This window comes from Sciurus vulgaris (assembly GCF_902686455.1).
Source record: "Sciurus vulgaris genome assembly, contig: HiC_scaffold_629_arrow_ctg1, whole genome shotgun sequence".
Lineage (NCBI taxonomy): Eukaryota > Metazoa > Chordata > Mammalia > Rodentia > Sciuridae > Sciurus > Sciurus vulgaris.
In genome coordinates this window covers 12128651-12148662 of record NW_027632956.1, presented here as the reverse complement: position 1 = coordinate 12148662, position 20012 = coordinate 12128651, and positions in this window count along the sequence as shown.

Genomic DNA, 20012 nt, shown 5'->3' with positions numbered 1-20012 from the left:
CTCTGTAGTATCAAAAATACCCTCTCTAGAATCTTCCATCTTTCTTATGTCCTTCCTATTCTTAAATTGTTTTTTTTTTTATTGTAAACAAATGGGATACATGTTGTTTCTCTGTTTGTACATGGAGTAAAGGCATACCATTTGTGTAATCATAAATTTACTTAACTTGGTTTTTTAACTGGCAAAGAAAGCAGATAATAAAAGCTGGCAGACTAAAAGCTAACATGCATGTTCTACAATGAGAAAGTTAGATAAAATTGACAAATAATCAAATTACTAAATCTGCTTCCATTTCTGGGCATTGCCATGATGGAGCCAGGCTTCCTCCAGTAACAGTGTGGGGTCTCTGCAATGGGGGTTTCTTGAAAGGCCCTGTGCACTGATGGAGGAAGGAATGAGTGCTGTGAGATGGTGGAGGCCTGCCAGTCTTCACCACAGACTCTATGATTCACAGTATTTGAAAATCGTTCCATCTCCAGCCCAAGATTCAAGATCACATGGGAAGGATTGAGAAAGCAAAGCAGAAAACTCAAGTTGTAACAGAGATCACTACATATAAATGCATGTCTAGGACTAGTCATACAAACCAGTAGTGTTAAAATAATTTCTACAAAAATATTTATAAAAATATTAAAAATAGTTTAATATAGCTAATATCTACTCCTTTCTCATGTAATAAAAGTTAGTAATCATAAAACTAATATAATGATTTTATCCATGTGCTGACTTTAAATATCTCAAGATTGTTTACATCCATTCCTTCATGAATTCACTACCTATATGTGCTTTATAATTAAGCATGCTATAGAATATAAAAGATATAATCCTTGTCTAAATGAACTTATATTCCTATTGAAATACATCCAGAAAAGTGTGCCAATTAGTGAATTAAACAAAAGAACTTAAGTATCATTTACACAGAGACTATAAATTATTGTCCTATATTGGATATTTTAATATAAAGAATATTTAAACAATCACAGGTCTATCACCAAGTAGAAACATTCCTAAAATATAAAACTTCAAAGTTATTTAGGCCAGGTGTAGTGGTGCAAACCTATAATCCCAACAGTTCAAGAGGCTGAGGCAGAAGGATCTCAAGTTCAAACCCAAGTGCAGCAACCTAGCTAGGCTCTAAGTAACTCAGCAAGACCCTGTCTTAAATAAAATATAAAAAAGGCTGAGGATGTGGCTCTGTGTTTAAGTGTCCCTTAGTTCAATCCATGGTACCAAAAACAAAAGTTATTTAGTTGTAAATGTCACATAATATGAACAAGACTTTGTAAACCTGTTTCATCTTATTTGAGTATAACCCTAGGAACAGAATTGCTGCTTCATATGATAATTTTCTATTTAAGTTTTAGGGGAAATGGTATGAATTAATTTTTGAAAAAATTTAAGAAATTAAATATTTAAAAAATCTGATGGGCTCAGAATTCTCTATTCTTGCAGGTACTTTAGAAAAAATTCTACACTTCTCTGTAGTGTAAAATAATTTTTATGCTAACAACAACAAACCTAAACTACATAAGGAAAGAATGTGATGGAAGCAATTATCAGGCACTGACCAAAAAGATGCAGAATTTCTGTCAAAGTTATTCATGAAAGCAAGGGAATATGCAATATCAGATTATGGTAGTCCTTGCTACCTGCAATCTCTTCAATGTCTATTACGATGTCCTCGAGTATTATATCAAGTAAGTTTGGTGAAGAAGAAATTCAACAAGTTCTATTTTTACTTCTCTAGTACCTGTCAAAGTTACTATTGTAAAAGGGACTGTTATTAAAGGTATAGACCTACCTGCTCTATGTGCTCTCAATACTACAGAGTCTGTAACAAACATAAAATTGTAAAACAATAAAATTTATTCATGATGAACCTTAGAATTTAGTAGAGAGTCAAAATGCATATAGCACATGGATAAACTATGCTGAGATCACAAACACATTTCACAAATGTTCTATGCATTTTTAAGCTGCATTACTTCAGATTATAAGGCTAGTAAAAATATTTAAATGCCAATTTAAAAATAGTTATTTAACATTTAGGATAATATGCAATATATCATTATTTACGAACTAGTAAAAATCAGAAATGTGGGATGGAATAATCCATTATGACTTGAAACAGGCATAGTAAAAATGTTGGAGAGAATGTAGAATATTTGAATAAGCATGAGAAAGTTAGACAATGTTATGTTTCCTAAAACACCAGGGAATGAGATAAATAAAAGGTCATAATTATGATTTTATTTAGACAGTAAGTTTACATTGTTTATAATAAAATGGTGAAAGCATCTCCTCCACCCCAAATATATACTATTAGCCTTGCTGCTCTTTTCTTCAATAGTCATTTGTTCAGCTAATTCAGATAATTATTCACCAATACTCTGACATTCTCAAAGAGTGAGGGATTCCCTTATATTAAACTCTTTCATTCTATCAACTGAATGCCATTTGAAAAAATCCTGAAAGAATGAACACAAAAGTGATGTTATCAATATTTTAATGCTTAAGAAAATAATATCATTCTGGGTTTCCTGGGAATCTTCAAAATAGGAATATGATTTATTTTTATTTAAACAAGTGAGATACATGTTGTTTCTATATTTGTACATGGAGTCAAGGTATACCATTTGTGTAATCATAAATTTATATAGGGCAATGTTGTTTCATGGATTTTGTTATTATTTTTCATTTCCACCCACCCCTCCCACCCTTCTTTTCCCTCTATACAGTCCTTCCTTTCTCCATTCTTACCACCCTCCTTATCCCTAACCCTAAACCTAACCCTAACCCTAAAGCTAACCCCTCCGACCCCCATTATATGTCCTCATCCGCTTATCAGAGAGATCATTTGTCCTTTAGGCTTTTGAGATTGGCTTATCTCATTTAGCATGATATTCTCAAATTTCATCCATATGCCTGCAAATGCCATAAATTTTATCATTCTTCATGGTGCAGTAATATTCCATTGTATATAAATGCCACAGTTTCTTTATCCATTCATCAACTGAAGGGCATCTAGATTGGTTTCACTATCTGCCTGTGGTAAATTTAGCAGCTATGAACATTGATGTGGCTGTATCTCTGTAGTATGCTGATTTTAAGTCGTTTGGGTATAGGCCAAGGACTGGGAGAACTGGGACAAAAGGTGGTTCCATTCCAATCTTTCTGAGGAATCTCCATACTGCTTTCCAGAGTGGCTGCACTAATTTTCAACCCCACCAGCAATGTATGAGTGTACCTTTTTCCCCACATCCTTGCCAACACCTATTGTTGCTTGTGTTCTTGATAATCGCCATTCTAATTGGGGTGAGATGAAATCTTAGGGAAGTTTTGATTTGCATTTCTTTTATTACTAGGGATGTTGAACATTTTTTTCATATATCTGTTGCTTCCTTGTACATCTTCTTCTGTGAAGTGACCATTTCCTTAGCCCATTTGTTGATTGGATTATTTGTATTCTTGGTGTAGAGTTTTTTGAGTTCTTTATAGATTCTGGAAATTAGCAATCTATCTGAAGTACGAGTGGCAAAGATATTCTCCCACTCTGTAGGCTCTCTTCACATTACTGATAGTTTCCTTTGTTGAGAGAAAACTTTTTAGTTTTAATCTATCCCAGTGGTTGATTTTTGCTTTTATTTCTTGGGCTATGGAGTCCTGTTAAGGAAGTCTGATCCTAACCCAACAAATTGATGGTTTGTACCTACTTTTTCTTCTATAAGATGCAGGATTTCTTGTCTGATTCCGAGGTCCTTGATCCATTTTGAGTTGAGTTTTGTGCAGGGTGAGAGACAGGGCTTTAATTTCATTCTGTTGCATATGGCTTTCCAGTTTTCCCAGCACCATTTGTTGAAGAGGCTATCTTTTCTCCATTGCATAGTTTTGTCATCTTTGTCTAGTGTGAGAAAATTATATTTATTTGGGTTTCTGTCCATATCCTCTATTCTGTACCATTGATCTACCTATCTATTTTGGTACCAGTACCAGGCCATTTTTGTTACTATTGCTTTGTAATAGATTTGAAGTTCTGGGATTGCGATACCCTCTGCTGCTTCGCTCTTTCTACTGAGGATTGCTTTAGCTATTCTGGGTTTCTTATTCTTCCAGATGAATTTCATAATTGCTTGTTCTATTTCTGTCAGGTACATCATTGGGATTTTAATTGGAATTAAATTGAATCTGTATAGCACTTTTGGTTGTATGGCCATTTTGACAATATTAATTCTGCCTATCCAAAAACATGGGAGATCTTTCCATTTTCTAAGGTTTCCTTTAATTTCTTCCATTAGTGTTCTGTACTTCTCATTGTAGAGGTCTTTCATCTCTTTTGTGAGATTGATTCCCAAGTATTTTATTTTTCAATGCTATTGTGAATGGGGTATATTTCCTAATTTCTCTTTCTGAAGATTCATCACTTATGTATAAAAATGCATTGGATTTATGAGCATTGATCTTGTAACCTGCTACTTTACTGAAAACTTATGAGTTCTAAGAATTTCTGGTGGAATTTCCAGGTTCCTCTAAATATATAATCTCGTCATCAGCAAACAGGTATAGTTTGAGTTCTTCTATTCCAATTCATATCCCTTTAATTTCTTTGGTTTGTCTAATTGCTCTGGCTAGAGTTCCAAGGACGATGTTGAATAGACGTGGTGAAAGAGGGCATCCCTGCCATGTTCCAGTTTTTAGGGGGAATGCTTTCATTTTTCACCATTTAGAATGATATTGGCCATGGGCTTAGCATACATGGCCTTTACAATGTTAAGGAATGTTCACCCTACCCCTTGTTTTTTCTAGTGAATTGAGCATGAAGTGATGCTGTATTTTATCGAAAGCTTTTTCTGGATCTACTGAAATAATCATGTGATTCTTAACTTTAAGTCTGTTGATATAGTGAATGACATTTATTGATTTCTGGATGTTGAACCAACCTTGCGTCCCTGGGATAAAACCCACTTGATCATGGTGCACTATGTTTTTAATATATTTTTGTATGTGGTTTGCTAAGATTTTGTTGAGAATTTTTTTGTCAATGTTCATTAAGGATATTGATCTGAAATTTTCTTTCCTCGATGAGTGTCTGGTTTAGGTATCAGGGTGATATTGGCTTCATAGAATGAGTTTGGGAGGGTTCCCTCTTCTTCTACTTCATGGAATACTTTGAGGAGTATTAGAATGAGCTCTTCTTTAAAGGTTTTGTAGGCCTCGGCTGAGAACCCATCAGGTCCCCAATTTTTCTTTGTTGGTAGGCTATTGATGACATCTTCTATTTCATTGCTTGGAATTGATTTATTTAAGTTGTGTATGTCCTCCTCGTTCAGTTTAGGTAATTCATATGTCTCTAGAAACTTTTTGATGCCTTCAAGGTTTTCTGTTTTATTGGAGTGTAGATTTTCAAAATAGCTTCTAATTATGTTTTGTATTTCACTTGTGTCTGTTGTGATATTTCCTTGTTCATTCTGTATTTTAGTAATTTGAGTGTTCTCTCTCTTTCTCTTTGTTAGTTTGGCTAAGGGTTCATGAATTTTGTTTATTTTTTCAAAGAACCCACTTTTTATTTTGTTAATTTTTCCTATTGTTTTTTTTTTTTTGTTTGTTTGTTTTAATTTGGTTCATTTCGGTTCTGATTTTAACTATTTCCTGTCTTCTACTACTTTTGGTGTTGGTCTGCTCTTCTTTTTCTAGGGCTTTGAGCTGTAATTTTAAGTCGTTTATTTTTTGATTTCTAATTCTTTTGTTGAATGCATCCCATGGAATAAATCTTCCTCTAAGTATTGCTTTCATAGTGTCCCAGAGATTTCGATATGATGTGTCTTTGTTCTCATTTACTTCTAAATATTTTTTTATTTCCCTCCTGATGTCTTCTGTTTTCCATTCATCATATAATAGTGTATTATTTAATCTCCAGGTATTGGAGAAGTTTCTGTTTTTTATTCTGTCATTTATTTCTAATTTGAATCCATTATGATCTGATAGAGTACAAGGTAGTATCTCTATCTTCTTGTATTTGCTAACCGTAGCTTTGTGGCATAAAACATGGTCTATTTTAGAGAAGGATCCATGTGCTGCAGAGAAGAAAGTGTATTCGTTCTTTGTTGGATGGTATATTGTATATATGTCAGTTAAGTCTAAATTGTTGATCTATGGTTTCTTTATTTAAGTTTTTGTTTGGAAGATCTATCCAGCAGTGATCAAGTTGTGTTAAAATTGCCTCGTATTATTGAGTTGTGTTCTATTTGATTTCTGGAATTAAGAGGGATTTGTTTGATGTACATGGATGAGCCAATGTTTGGGGCATGGATATCTGTGATTGTTATGTCTTGCTGATTTATGCTTCCCTTAAGCAGTATGAAATGTCTTTCTTTATCCTTTTGACTAGTTTTGGCTTGAAGTCCACACTATCTGAAATGAGGATGGATACTCCAGCTTTTTTGCTGTGTCCGTGTGCATGGTATGTTTTTTCTCATCTTTTCACCTTTAATCTATGGGTATCTCTTCCTATGAGATGAGTCTCTTGCAGGAAGCATAGTGTTGGATTTTTCTTTTTAATACAATCTGCCATTCTGTGTATTTTGATTGATGAGTTCAGGCCAGTAACATTCAGAGTTATTATTGTGATAAGATTTGTATTCCCAGTCATTTGACTCATTTTTGTTTTTTCACATGATTTGTTTTCTCCTTTATTTGGCTATTCCTTTAGACTAGTTCCTCCCATTTCTGATTTGCATCATTGTTTTTCAGCTCTTCCTCATGGAATATTTTGCTCTGTATATTCAGTCATGCTGGCTTTCTTTTTCTAAATTCCTTTAGCTTTTGTTTATCATGGAAGGATCTTCTTTTGTCATCAAATCTGAAAGTAAGTTTTGCTGGGTAAAAGATTCTTAGTTGGCATCCATTTTCTTTCAGGGCTTGGTAATTGTTGTTCCAGGCCCTTCTAGCTTTTAGGGTCTGGATTGAAAAATCTGCTGATATTCTTATTGGTTTTCCCTTGAATGTAATTTGATTCTTTTCTCTCATGGTCTTTAAAATTCTGTCTTTATTTTGTATGTTATGCATTTTCATAATCATGTGCCTTGGTGTGGGTCTGTTGTAATTTTGTATATTTGGAGTCCTATCAGCCTCTTGTACTTGGTTTTCCATTTCATTCTTCAGATTTGGGAAATTTTTTGATATTATTTCATTGAAGAGATTGTTCATTCCTTTGGTTTATTTCTCTAAGCCTTCCTCAATCCCAATAATTCTTAAATTTGGCCTTTTCATGATATGCCATAATTCTTGTAGATTCTGTTCATGATTTCTTACCATTGTCTCCATTTATTCAATTTGTTTTCAAGATTCAATATTTTTCTTCAATGTCTGAGGTTCTGTCTTCCAAGTGTTCTATCCTATTGGTTATGCTTTCTATGGAGTTTTTAACTTGTTTTTTTTTTTGTTCCTTCATTACAAGGATTTCTGGTTTTTTTTTTTTCAGTATCTCTCTTTACTGAAATGATCTCTTGCTTCCTGTATTTGCTCTTTTAATTGTTGATTGATGCAATCATTTAATGCCTGCATTTGCTCTTTTATCTCCTCCTTCAATGCCTGCATTTGCTCTTTCATCTCCTTGTTTGCTTCCCTGATTATTTTAATTGTGTACATTCTGAACTCCCTTCTGACATTTCTTCTGCTGTGCTATCATGGGATTTTATTGATATAGTATCTAGGTTTGTTTGGGACATTTTCTTTCCTTGTTTTCTCATATTGGTCAGATGTCATTGGGACTCTGAGATACTGCACATTTCCTCTATTGGCTTATTGTGTCCCTGTAGATTTCCAGTGTATCACCTCCCAGCCTTCAGTAGCCTGACATCTTTAAGTAACTTGATAATGCAGTGCTTCTGAAGAAAGCTGCCCCTAGCCCACTACTGGTTCCAGGGCTTGGTGCTGGCTCTGTGTGGAAAGGCTCTCACTGGGGGGCCTGCTCCGAGAAGTTGGTTGTGTGGGAGGAGCCCACCACCAGAGTGCACAGGGCTGCCTGGGGAAAACTTTAGCTGCCCTGCCCTACTCTGATAAGCTGTTCCTATCCAGGCCTGCCGCCCAGGCCTAACTTCACCCGGTTGGGGAGACTCACTCCATGGCTCTATTTTAGTTCAAGTCTCTCAATGCCTCCCCTTCTTGAATCCTGGTTTCTGGAGCGACTGGAGAAGCAGTCACCCTCTAGTTTGCCATCTTGGATCCAGGAATATGATTAATATAATCAAGAAATTTTTACTTTGCCAAACATCACAAAATCCAAACTTTCATTTAAAAAGATGCATTTGCTAATAATTGCTTTATTTATTGGGCATTATTTGAATAGCAGAAATTTTGCATAATTAGAATTCAATTATAAGAATGAAATTCAGAAGGATTGGAAATTTTCTTAAAATGTACTTTCTAGAATATTCTATCCCTACAAATCATAATCACATAGAAATCTGTCACTAGATATCTTCAGATATTACCATGAGTTAGGAGAGGTAAAGAGAAAAGGATAAAGAATAATCTTTGAAATTTTACTATCCCATATTTATGTATTAGGAATTTTTTCAAAGAAGTTCCCTGGTCCAAGTCAGAAAAATAACAAATAATTAGACTTAAAAACAGGATTGCCATTGACTTTATCCTCCACATTATAGCATCTCTGAAATCAGAATGTATGCCACAATTAATAGAATGTCAAAATGTAATTGAGAACATTTTTTTTTATTTTATTTTTTTTTTATTTTGGCGGTTCTGGGGTTGAATGCAGGGCCTTGTGCTTGCAAGGCAGGCACTCAACCAACTGAGCTATATCTCCAGCCCTCTTTCTTGTACATACCTAAACGAATGATACAATTCCTGTTGTAGTCTTACAAATGATGAAAACATGTACTTGCTACCAAACCCATTTCTTCAACAATTTACCCATCACTTCTTTCTGATTTACTTTTTGACTTGCAAGGAGCCAGTTTACCAGATCACCATTATACCATTAAGTATTACCTACATAAAAGTAAGGTCCTCATAAACTCCTTTATGCTTGGACTGGAGTTATGCCTCAGTGGTGGAGTCCTTGCCTGGCATATGTGAGGCACTGGGTTCAATCCTCAGTACCACATAAAAACAAATAAACAAAATATAGAAATTGTATCTATCTACAATTAACATTTTTAGAAAGTCCTTTATGATAAAATACATGTTTTACCAACCACCTTTGTTTACATATTTCTGTCTGTGTTTTGCTTATTGTCTCATTCTTAGGTTCTATTCTAAGTAGTTGAGTTTGCGGAATAGGTGACCTCTGCATAAGATACTAGTTATGTAATAATTTTTGTTTGCTGAGAGGCTGAATGGAGGGTATCATGGACCAATTTTTAAGTAGTAATAATTTTGTTCCTTATCAATTCCATGTTATATTTACTATACATTTCAAAATAAACACTACAAGAAAAATATAAAACTGCACACATCAAAATCATGAGAATTACAATTACACTATAATAAAGACTTTTTTCACTCATAAGCTGTAAAATAGGAGATGGACTTTGGCGAATTACTGAAAAGACATCATGCCTTAGCTTGGTTTGGTTATAATACCAAACTGACAAGTATATTCTGCTGAATATTTTCTATTAATCTATCTTTTAGATTACTATTCTTCTTTCCAACTGTATTTAACCTTCGATTAAACCTATCTATTTGGTTCTTCATTTTAGTTACTACATTTTATCTGTTTCAAAATTTCCTTTTCTTTTCTATAGATCTCATTTCTCTACTAAAATTTTAAATCTCAGCATGCATTTTCATAATTAGTTTAGTTATCAAGTTTTAATACCTCTGTAACTCCCAAGTCTGGGTAATCTGTATCAAGACTATTTTGATGCTCTGAACCATTCCCATTCTTGATTTTTTACTCTTGGTTTTACTGTACATTTAGCAATTTTTTTATTGACTGCCAAGCACTCTATGTGAATGATTTTATGAAATGTCTATAGGAAAAATATACAGATCCTAGATGCTATTACCTTCCACCAAAGAAAATTTAATTCTTTCCTAGAGGGAAGTCAAGGTAGATAAACAGATCATCTCTATTTAATCAGGATCTGAGATTGATTGAGACTGAGTTTGAACACTATTATAAAGATTGATCTACCTGTGCTTTGTCCTTACTCTTATGATATAGCTCTTCAACAGATTCCACTGTAATCTGATTCAGAACAACAAAATATCAAAAGTCCCATGCAATTACTTCATTTGCTTTTTCTTATTTTTTATAACACAGGAGAAAACCCAGTACAGAATGTATCTGTATCCTTCTCTCCTGAATCTTAACTGACTCAGCAGCTCTACAATGTCTTCAAAAGGATTTTAGTTTTCTCGCACTTCTAGTAGTTTCAGCAGAAGCTTTAGTCTTCTACAAGTTACTCCATGATAGGCAAAATGGAGGTTTTGAAGTGGATTTAAAGATAATGTAACACAGGTATTTTATCAAGCAAGGAGGTAGTCAATAAAATCAAAAGTTGAATCCAAAAATAAATCTGTTTAGTATAGGGCTGTCATAAATGGTATCTCATATCTGACTGTCAAACTTATTGAGCTACCTTCATGGTCAGTCATTAATTCCATTCATTTAAACATACTAGATATTTAGATGAACTGTGCTATGTCACTCTCATCTCTCTAAATGAGCCTGAAATAAGACTTCACCTTAGAGACATGAGAGAGTCCCTCTAACAAGTGTTCAAGCATGGCAATTGTGTCTACCCCAGCAGAGTTGTCAAGGAATCTACATTCTACAATAGTCCTAAAGCTGGTAGCTCATAACCACCAAATTTTTAGCAAACTTTTTAAACAGAGTCATATGGTTACTGATGTCTATTCAACTACATAGACATTATTTCATTATCTGGGCATACAATTTTTGTTTTTAAATTTGGACCTACCCATTTCAAATTTTTTGAAAATTGGAACCTACCTATTTTTCATAATAACAAATAAGAATAAAATTAAGAAAGCAGAAATGATTTATATCACATACTAACAGATCAGTTATATATGGATTCAGTATACATTATAGCATAGTGTCTGGCTATTTGAAACAGCAGTCCATAGCCAAATTTGGCTAATCAGTACCTGAAAGAAGTTAGTACAAACTGAGTTGTGCCATAATGTAAAATATACATTAAATTTCAAAGACTTAGTAGGAGAAAAGAATATAAAGTAATTCAATAATTGTAATGAATATGATAGAAAAAGAAAATAGAAATGGTAGCTGCTGGGGGAAGAAGTGAAATGAGAATTACTGATTACGTGGTACAGATCTTCAGTTTTACAAGATAAAAAGAATCCTCAGAGACAGATAATGGTGTTGTATGCAAAACAACATCAAGTATTTTAATAATAACAAACACAATAATGGATAATTCAGTACATATTAAATATATTTTTAAAAAAACTAAAAGTCCTTAGTTGCCTGACTGCAAGTAATAAGCATTTATTATCTCACAAAATTTTAACTTTAATTAAATATTAATTGTTCTACTGATAATGCAGAAAAGTTATTTTGGATATATTTAAGTGAATTACATTAATAAATTAAATATATATTTTAAAAACTTTCAATAATGCATGCTCAATAGCTTCCTAGAGAGGACAGAAAAAGTCCTTCCCATGTATGAGTTCATTTTTGAGTGAAAAATGTAAAGATTGTCTGTTTAGCTAAATATTTCCCAAGAATCAGATTAATAATGTTAGATTTTAACTACAGGGTTGGGTAGTGGAATAATGAGTTTCAGATATTATCAGATTCAGACATAGCAAAAGTGTAAAACATTTGAGTACTTCATGTAAAAAGGAGAAGGGAGAAAAATAATAATGACAGAAAAAGGAAAACCTTCATTTACTCTAGTGCCATGGAAATAACTTTGATAGTTGCTATTATTTCAGTTTAGATAACATAATTTTTTTAGACATGCAAGTAAATCTATTTCAGGATCTATTAATTTAAAGCAAGCAGCTGTATACAGATAACAAAAGCAACAACTTGTTATAGCCCAGCACACAGCATTCAAAGCAAACAGGCTAGACCCTGAATATAATTACTTTTTAAGGTAACTGTGACCACAAAATATGTTTCTTACATGAAGATCTTTACTTTATTTGAAAGTACTCAAATGACGTCTTGATCTGAACCATGCATTCCAGGGACTTAATGTTTTTAATTATAAGGTACCAATGTGGGAATGTGGGGATGTTTTGGGAGAAAAAATGAATAATGGAGGGGTTTGAGTGGTCCAAAATAACCACTGTGTGAATTGAACTGCAGCTTTTATTTATGAGATATCCTTATTTTTTATGCCACAGTGGCTGCAAAATGAAAAACAAATTAATAAATATATTTTGTTTACAACAAATAAACATTTAGGTATTGAGACAGCATGAGAATTTTTGAACTACATAAATAAGTTCAGTATTGACAGATGGAAAGGGGTATTACTGAGCAACATATAGTGCAGAAGACATTTCTAATGGCTTTCTTACTCTTCTTAAAGAGATTGATCAATATCATATAGTACAAATGTGATTCAATAAATATGGCAGTGCAAAATTTCTTAACTGGAAGCTTTAATATTTTACATGTTTACAAATTAATTTTAGTTTCTTGTGTTATTCAAACATACTATTTTGTGTGGTACATTAGAATACTCTAACTCAGTTTGCAAGAAAATAACACTATAATTTTGCTTTTTTTATTTCTTTTCAACAATTGAAGACTGAACAACACTAAAGATTATGCACTGCTTACTTCAACAGAGAATGCCATCCAAATTCTCTTTGATAAACAATAATAAATGTTATGTTTTCTCATAAAATAATCACAGATGCTTCATTACTTGTAACACGCATGTACTGAAGATGAACTATTACTCAAAATATTCACATGTCATATCTTTGCAGATGAATAAAATATATCAAGATCATATACAGAATGAAATAATAAAGGAGAGATGAATGCAAAAAAGAAAACATACAATTGCAATGGTACTGGTTCTTAAATATTCTACTACTATTTTATAAGATAGTTTCCAAGTTGAGGATATTTTTTTTCATAAATATTTCAGCTCCCTATTTCCTTTACAAAATTTTGCTTATTTGATGAGTATTCATATAGTGCACAGGGACATTAAAATATTCATGTTGTGACTCCTGTAATAGATAGGCTTTTTCAAATGCTTCAAAAACATTTTTCTTGGATATTTCCTTAACTTCCCTCCCAAAAGAAACTCATTCACAATAAAATAAGCCTTCTCAAAATGAAAAATGATTTCAAGTTCACAACAGCCAAGTAATTTACATATAACAGTTAATTATTTTCAGGCTACTTAATTCATTTTCCTGATTCTCAATAGTACAGCAAAAGGCAGACTAGAATATCTTTTGAAAATGATCTTCAGATCTCACCACTCAAGGAAGCACATTTGGGATTTCTTGATAAATGGTCTGAAAAAGTTCTCATGAGATCTTTTCCTTCTCTTTGTATGACATAGGAACTTACCATTTCAGTAGTCTACACTTGACCTGACAACTGAAAAACAACATACACTGCATGGCAGCTACTGGCCATGGATATGGTGGAGCAGAGCAAGGGTGACTGAGGGGAAGCCCCTGGAAACATGCTAAGTAAAAGAAGCCATGCTGCTGTGGTGAGGCAGATTTCAAGAGCTGGAACATCTGGCAGAGTGCATTGAACAAAAATGAAGATGGGTTTTTATGGGAAAAGATATATAATTAGAAAAATAGAAAGAAGTTATAAAGATGGGCAGAATATCATTAGGACTTTAGAACATAGTGCCAAGAATTTTGGAGTGTCATGTGTTTAATTTTCACAAGAAGGTTCATAGATTTTTCACACCATTTTAATATAAAAAGAGAGCTCTAAATGTATTTCTTAGAGTGGCTCAGTCTCTTCATCCCTATATCCAGCACATACACAGAGACAATTATAAACCCTAGACAAAGGAAAAAAAGGAATCCTAGCTGAAAACACTAAAGAAGGAATAAGTCAGGACAGAGAATAGAGGTCCATTTAACACTTTGAAAAAGGCAACGTCATGGCATTGGACACAGGTTTTCTTTCTATTTTTGCTTGAGGAGAGGCCACAGGGTGGAGCAGGGTTAAAACATCTTCAAAGAAACCTGTAGCCTTGGTTCATGAAGACCCATATAACAGAGTTAACCCCCAGATTTCCATGGAAAGTGAGAAGTAATGCCAGAAAGAAGAAAACCTGATAGTGGGAACCCCAATTTTGTGTATACTTTCTGCCCACACCTCTGTCTAACAAATGAAGGAGATATTTGTAGGCAGATTGGAAACAAATTAAAGTTAACAGAATTGAGATTGAAGATCCATGAGGAGGAAGTTTCTGATGACTGACATAATGACAACTTTAGGAATCTAAACTGTTGAGGCTAACTCATGAACAAAACATGGCCAATATGTCTGTGCCTATTTTGGGGCTGTGTATAAAACAGGTGATCCAAGGAACTTGAAATAGCCTTGTAAAAAAATTAAAAATGAGAAATAACTCAAAATAATAGGAAATAAAAATCATATCTAATAATAACTTTGAATGTAAATGCAATAACTCAACAATCAAAAGACATAATATGTAAGATTGGATTAGAAAGGAAGACCCAACAATAAGCTATCTCCAAAAGACTCTCCTCATGGTCGAAGACATTCACAAGTTAAGGTATAAGGATGCAAAACAAATATCATTCACTTGGAACTCATATACAAGGAGGTTTTAATATTCTAATATCAGATAGAGTGAACTTGAAGTCAAAGATCATAAAAAGGAACAAAGAATGTAATATCATACTGCTTAAGGGAATTACACATCAATAAGACATACCAATTATAAATATCCATGACCCTCAAAATGGACCATCTACATATATCAAATCTTTCTCAATATCAAGAATCAAATAAACCAAAACACAATAATACTGGGTGATTTTAATACATCCCTATCAACAACTGATAGATCCTCCAACCAAAAACTAAATGAAGAAGGTTTAGAAATAATCAATACAATTAGTAATTCAGACATAACTGACAAATAGAATATTTCATCCATTAGAGACTGAACACAATTTTTTCTCAATAGTACATGTATACTTCACTGAAATAGATCATATTTTAAACCACAAAGCAACTCTGTGTAAATGCGAACTATAGCTGTAACACCTTGGATTATATCAGAACATAAAAGAAGGAAAGGAGAGATCAATGATAAAATAAAAAAGAGAGAGGCTACCCTGACAACTGAACAATAAATACTACACTAATGAATAACTAATGGATAGCTGAAGAAACCAGGAATGCAATTAAAACAATACATAGAGGTAAATGACAATAGTGACATAGCATGTCACAATTACTGGGACACTACAAAGGAACTTCTAAGAGAAAAGATTATTGCATTGCATTCATTCGATAAAAGAATAGAAAATTCCAACTAAATAACCTAGAATTACATCTCAAAGCCTAAGAAAAGAACAAATAAATACCAAAACAGTAGAAGAGAGAAAATAATTAAAACACTGCCAAAATCAATGAAATTGAAACAGAAAATTAAAAGTCAATGAAACAAACAGTTGCTTCTTTGAAAATTAATAAAAGTAATGAACATTTAGTCAAGCTAATGAAGAAAAGAGAAAAATCAAATTACTAAAATTTATAATGAAAATAAAATATTACCACAGACATTAATAATATGCAGATGATAGAAACTATTTTGAAAATCTATTTAGTAAAATAGAAAATCACAAAGAGATCAACAAATTTCTAGAGAAATATGACCTACACAAATTAATGTAGAAGTACATGGAAAATTAAAGCACAGCAATTCTGAACAATAAAATAGAAGATGCCATCAAAAGCCTATCAAAAAAAAAAAAAAAACCCAAAAACGGGGTCAAGGAGATTCTCAGACCTTCCAGACCTTCAAAGAAGACTTTACCCCAATATTTCTCAATTTATTCCATGAAATGAAAGGGGAAACATTTCAAAACTCATTCTATAATCCTAGTTTTACCCTGATACCAAAACCAAAGATTCACCAAGGAAAGACAACTCAGACTAATATCCCTGATGAATACAGATGCAAAAATTTGAAAGAAAATACTGGCAAATTTTATACAAAATCATATTAATAAGGATAGAGTACCATGATCAAGTGAATTTCATGCAAGGAATGAAAGGATGGACCAACATACACAAATCAATAAAAAAAACATCACATCAATAGATTAAACACAATAATCACATTATTATCAACAATAGATGAAAAAACCTTTGACAGAATTCAGCATCCATTCATGTTCTATACACAAATAAATTAGGCAAGATTATAAATGTTATAGTAAGTTTACTTCTTAGACAAAACAATATTCTAACTCTTAAGCAGTAAAGAGGGACCTTAGTTTATGCTATTTTGTTTGGGATGATATTTAGAAATGCTTCACTTTCAGAAGCTGGAGTTACATGTGAACAACCCTTCCCGTCTTGGTATGATGGGAAAGTTGTCTCTCACTGTATGCTGAGAGAGAAAATGGATGGTTCTCTTCTTGTTTCCACAGAGAATGTGGGGGAAGGCATCCATAAGAGGTGAATTTCCTCTTCGGGAGGCACTTCTAAGTCTTTTTGTATTGGTAAAGAGAGAGAAAAAAGTTCACAGAAAAATCTTCTTACTCTTCTCACAAGTAGTTTCACCTCCTTTCAAACTTTTAATCTGTTAATGTTATTCATTTCTCAAATTTCATAGTGTTTTCAGTTTTGACCTAACACTTTACATTCAATTATCCACTAATGTTTTATAATTTTTAGGATTATTGGCTTAACAGAATACAAATTTCAAGAGTAATGTCCATGTCAGGACAGAATTGAGTACATGCAAGAGGCTAGGGGATGGGCTTTTGAGTGAGAGTTAAAATGAACACAAACCAGTGATGCTTGGTTATCCCCTGGATTTCATCAAATTATGGATTAGTGAAGAGTAGCAGAATATTTGATGTGAATAACTAAAGTGAGGAATGACTGTAACAGTTGGCAGTACCCACAATTTGAAAATAAAGTGTGCAATGTTTTAGCTAAAAAAAAATAAATAAATAAAAAAAAAATAAAAATAAATTAGGGATAATCCGAACACTCCTCAATATTGTAAATGCTATATATGCTAAATCCAAGGCCACTATCATTCTAAATGGATAAAATTTAAATTTTTTTCTGCTAAAAATAGGAAAAAGAGAGGGATGCCCTTTTTTAACACTTAAACTAGGTACTTACAAACCTCACTGAAAAAATTGAACAAAAGAAAGAAATTAAAGTGATATGAATAGGAAAAGAAGACCTTAAATTTTCTTTATTTGCCAATGACATGATTCTACATTTAGAATACCCTAAAAATCCACCAGAAGGCTTCTAGAATTCATTAGAAGATTATGCAAATTAACAGGATATAAAATTAATAGCCATTAACCAAATGTGTTCCTATATATCACTGATGAATCAGCTGAAATGAAATTATGAAACTCTCCCATTCATAATAGGCTCAAAAATGCTCAGGTATCAATCTAACAAAACAGGTGAGTGACCTCTACAATGAAAAATACAGAACATTAAAAAAAGTAATTGAAGAAGACCTTAGAAGATTGAAAGATCTCCCATGTTCTTGGTTAGGCAGAATTAATATACCAAAATGGCCATGCTACCAAAAACATTATATTGATTTTATTCAATTCCTATAAAAATTCCAATGATTTTCTTCACAGAAATAGAGACGTCAATCATAAATTTTTCTTGGAAAAACAAGTGGACCTGAATAACTAAAGTAATTCTTATTAGAAAATCAAGCAGGAGGCCACACAATATTATACCTTGTAATACTACAGAGCTATAGTAACAAATACAACAAGCTATAGGCACCAAAACAGACATGAAGACAAACAGGACAGAAAACACAGAAACAAACCTACATATATGTAGTTAACTCATTCTAGAAAAAGGTGCCACAAACACATGAGTCTTCAGCACATGATGCTAGGTAAACTGGAAATCCACGAATAGTAGTGAAAAAGGTATCCCCTATCCTTCAGCCTGCACAAATCTCAACTCACTTTAGGTCAAGGACCTAGACATTGGAAGAGATTGTTTACATCATAGAAAAAAATAGAGGACAAATTGTCTACCATTTTAACCTAGGAACTTACACCCTCATCAACTAGAGAGTCTAACAATGTGATAAAAACTTTTTCATCTGCTCCTAATGATAGGAAATTAGTATGCAGAATATAAAAGAACTAAAAAAAAAATGAACCACCCAATTACTAAATGGGCAAAAAATCTAAACAGACATAGCTTAAAATAAGAAACAAAAATGTCCAACATATATATAAAAAAAATTCAACATGTGTAGAAACCAGTAAAATGCAAATGAAAACTACAGGGAGGAGAGTCTATTATTATTGTATCCTTGCTATTTTTCTATACCTCAATAACATTATTAATTTAAAAAGAACTAAATAGAGATTTTTATGTCACTTCATCCATAATAGCAATTTTCAAGAATAATGTGGGATATCCATGTATCAGAGAGAACATCTGGGGGAAGAGTATTTATATAAGAACAGTGTAACTTCACATCATGTATAGCAGAAGAATGGGAAGTTACACTTCAAATGTGTATAATATAGAAAATATACTCTACTGTTATGTATATCTAAAAAGAATTTTTAAGAAGATCAAAAGGAATAATGTGGAGGAAAATGTACACTTACACGGTATTGATAGGATAGCAAATTAGTATAATAATTCTGGAAAGCCCTATGGATTTCCCTTTTAAAAGTTGGAATGGAACTACCATATGACCCAGTTGTCCCACTCCCTTTTATAAATCTAAATATATAAAATCATCATACTATAAAGGAACAGCCACCTCAGTGTTTATAGCAACACAATTCACAATAACCAAATTACAGAACCAGCCCACATATCCATCAACAGACTAATGGATAAAGAAAATATGGTGTACATTCACAATGGCATTTTACTTAGTCATACAGAAGAATGAAATGATAACATTTGGTGGAATATTGATGAAACTGGAGAACTTGATTCTGTGAAATAAGCCAGATTCAGAAAGTCAAAAGTCAAACTATTTTCCTTCATGCGTGAATGCTAGATTAAATAATGGAAAAAAGGGTAATTCATTAAAAATAAAAGCATCATCTGTGGAGTAGAGGAAGGGGTTATAGCTAAGGAAGGAGGACAAAAACGGGATGAATAGTAGAATAAAACAAACCAAACTCAGTAACATACGTATATGAATAAAGCACAGTGAATTTCAATTTTATGTATACCTATAATCCCTCATTTAAAAATCTAAAAATAAATAGAAGATGAATCAATAGAAGCCAAATGCATCATTCTTTCTTTCACTCTTCCTTTTTTCCTTTATTTTGTCCTCCCCTTCAGAAACAACACATAATATTTTGCCTCTGCATCAGTCCTATCCAACTGTTTAAATTGAAAACCATTTTCTACCCACTCAGCTCTTCTTTGTCCCTCTTAATTAACTCTACTTTAACTTCTCTTACTATTGGTTAGTTTATAAAATGTCAGACTGCATCACTCACTAATGCTATAGCAAAAATTAATACACAGGAAGTCAAAGATATCACCTACTATTTGACTTTATGACAGATATGGTTCATGATTACCTTCTGTATTTACTGATAGAAACTGCTATCCTACCATTTCTGTTTATTGTATCAACCATCATTGTAGATGTCACAATAGGAAATAAGTATGTAATTTAATCCTACATGTCATATGCATAAGTTTTAATTGTTATTTAACTCCCCCAATCTGAGGCATCTTAAGCCTACAGGATTCATCAAAGCTTGTAGAGTAGAAGCCCCCCTTCTTCATATCCATTTGAATA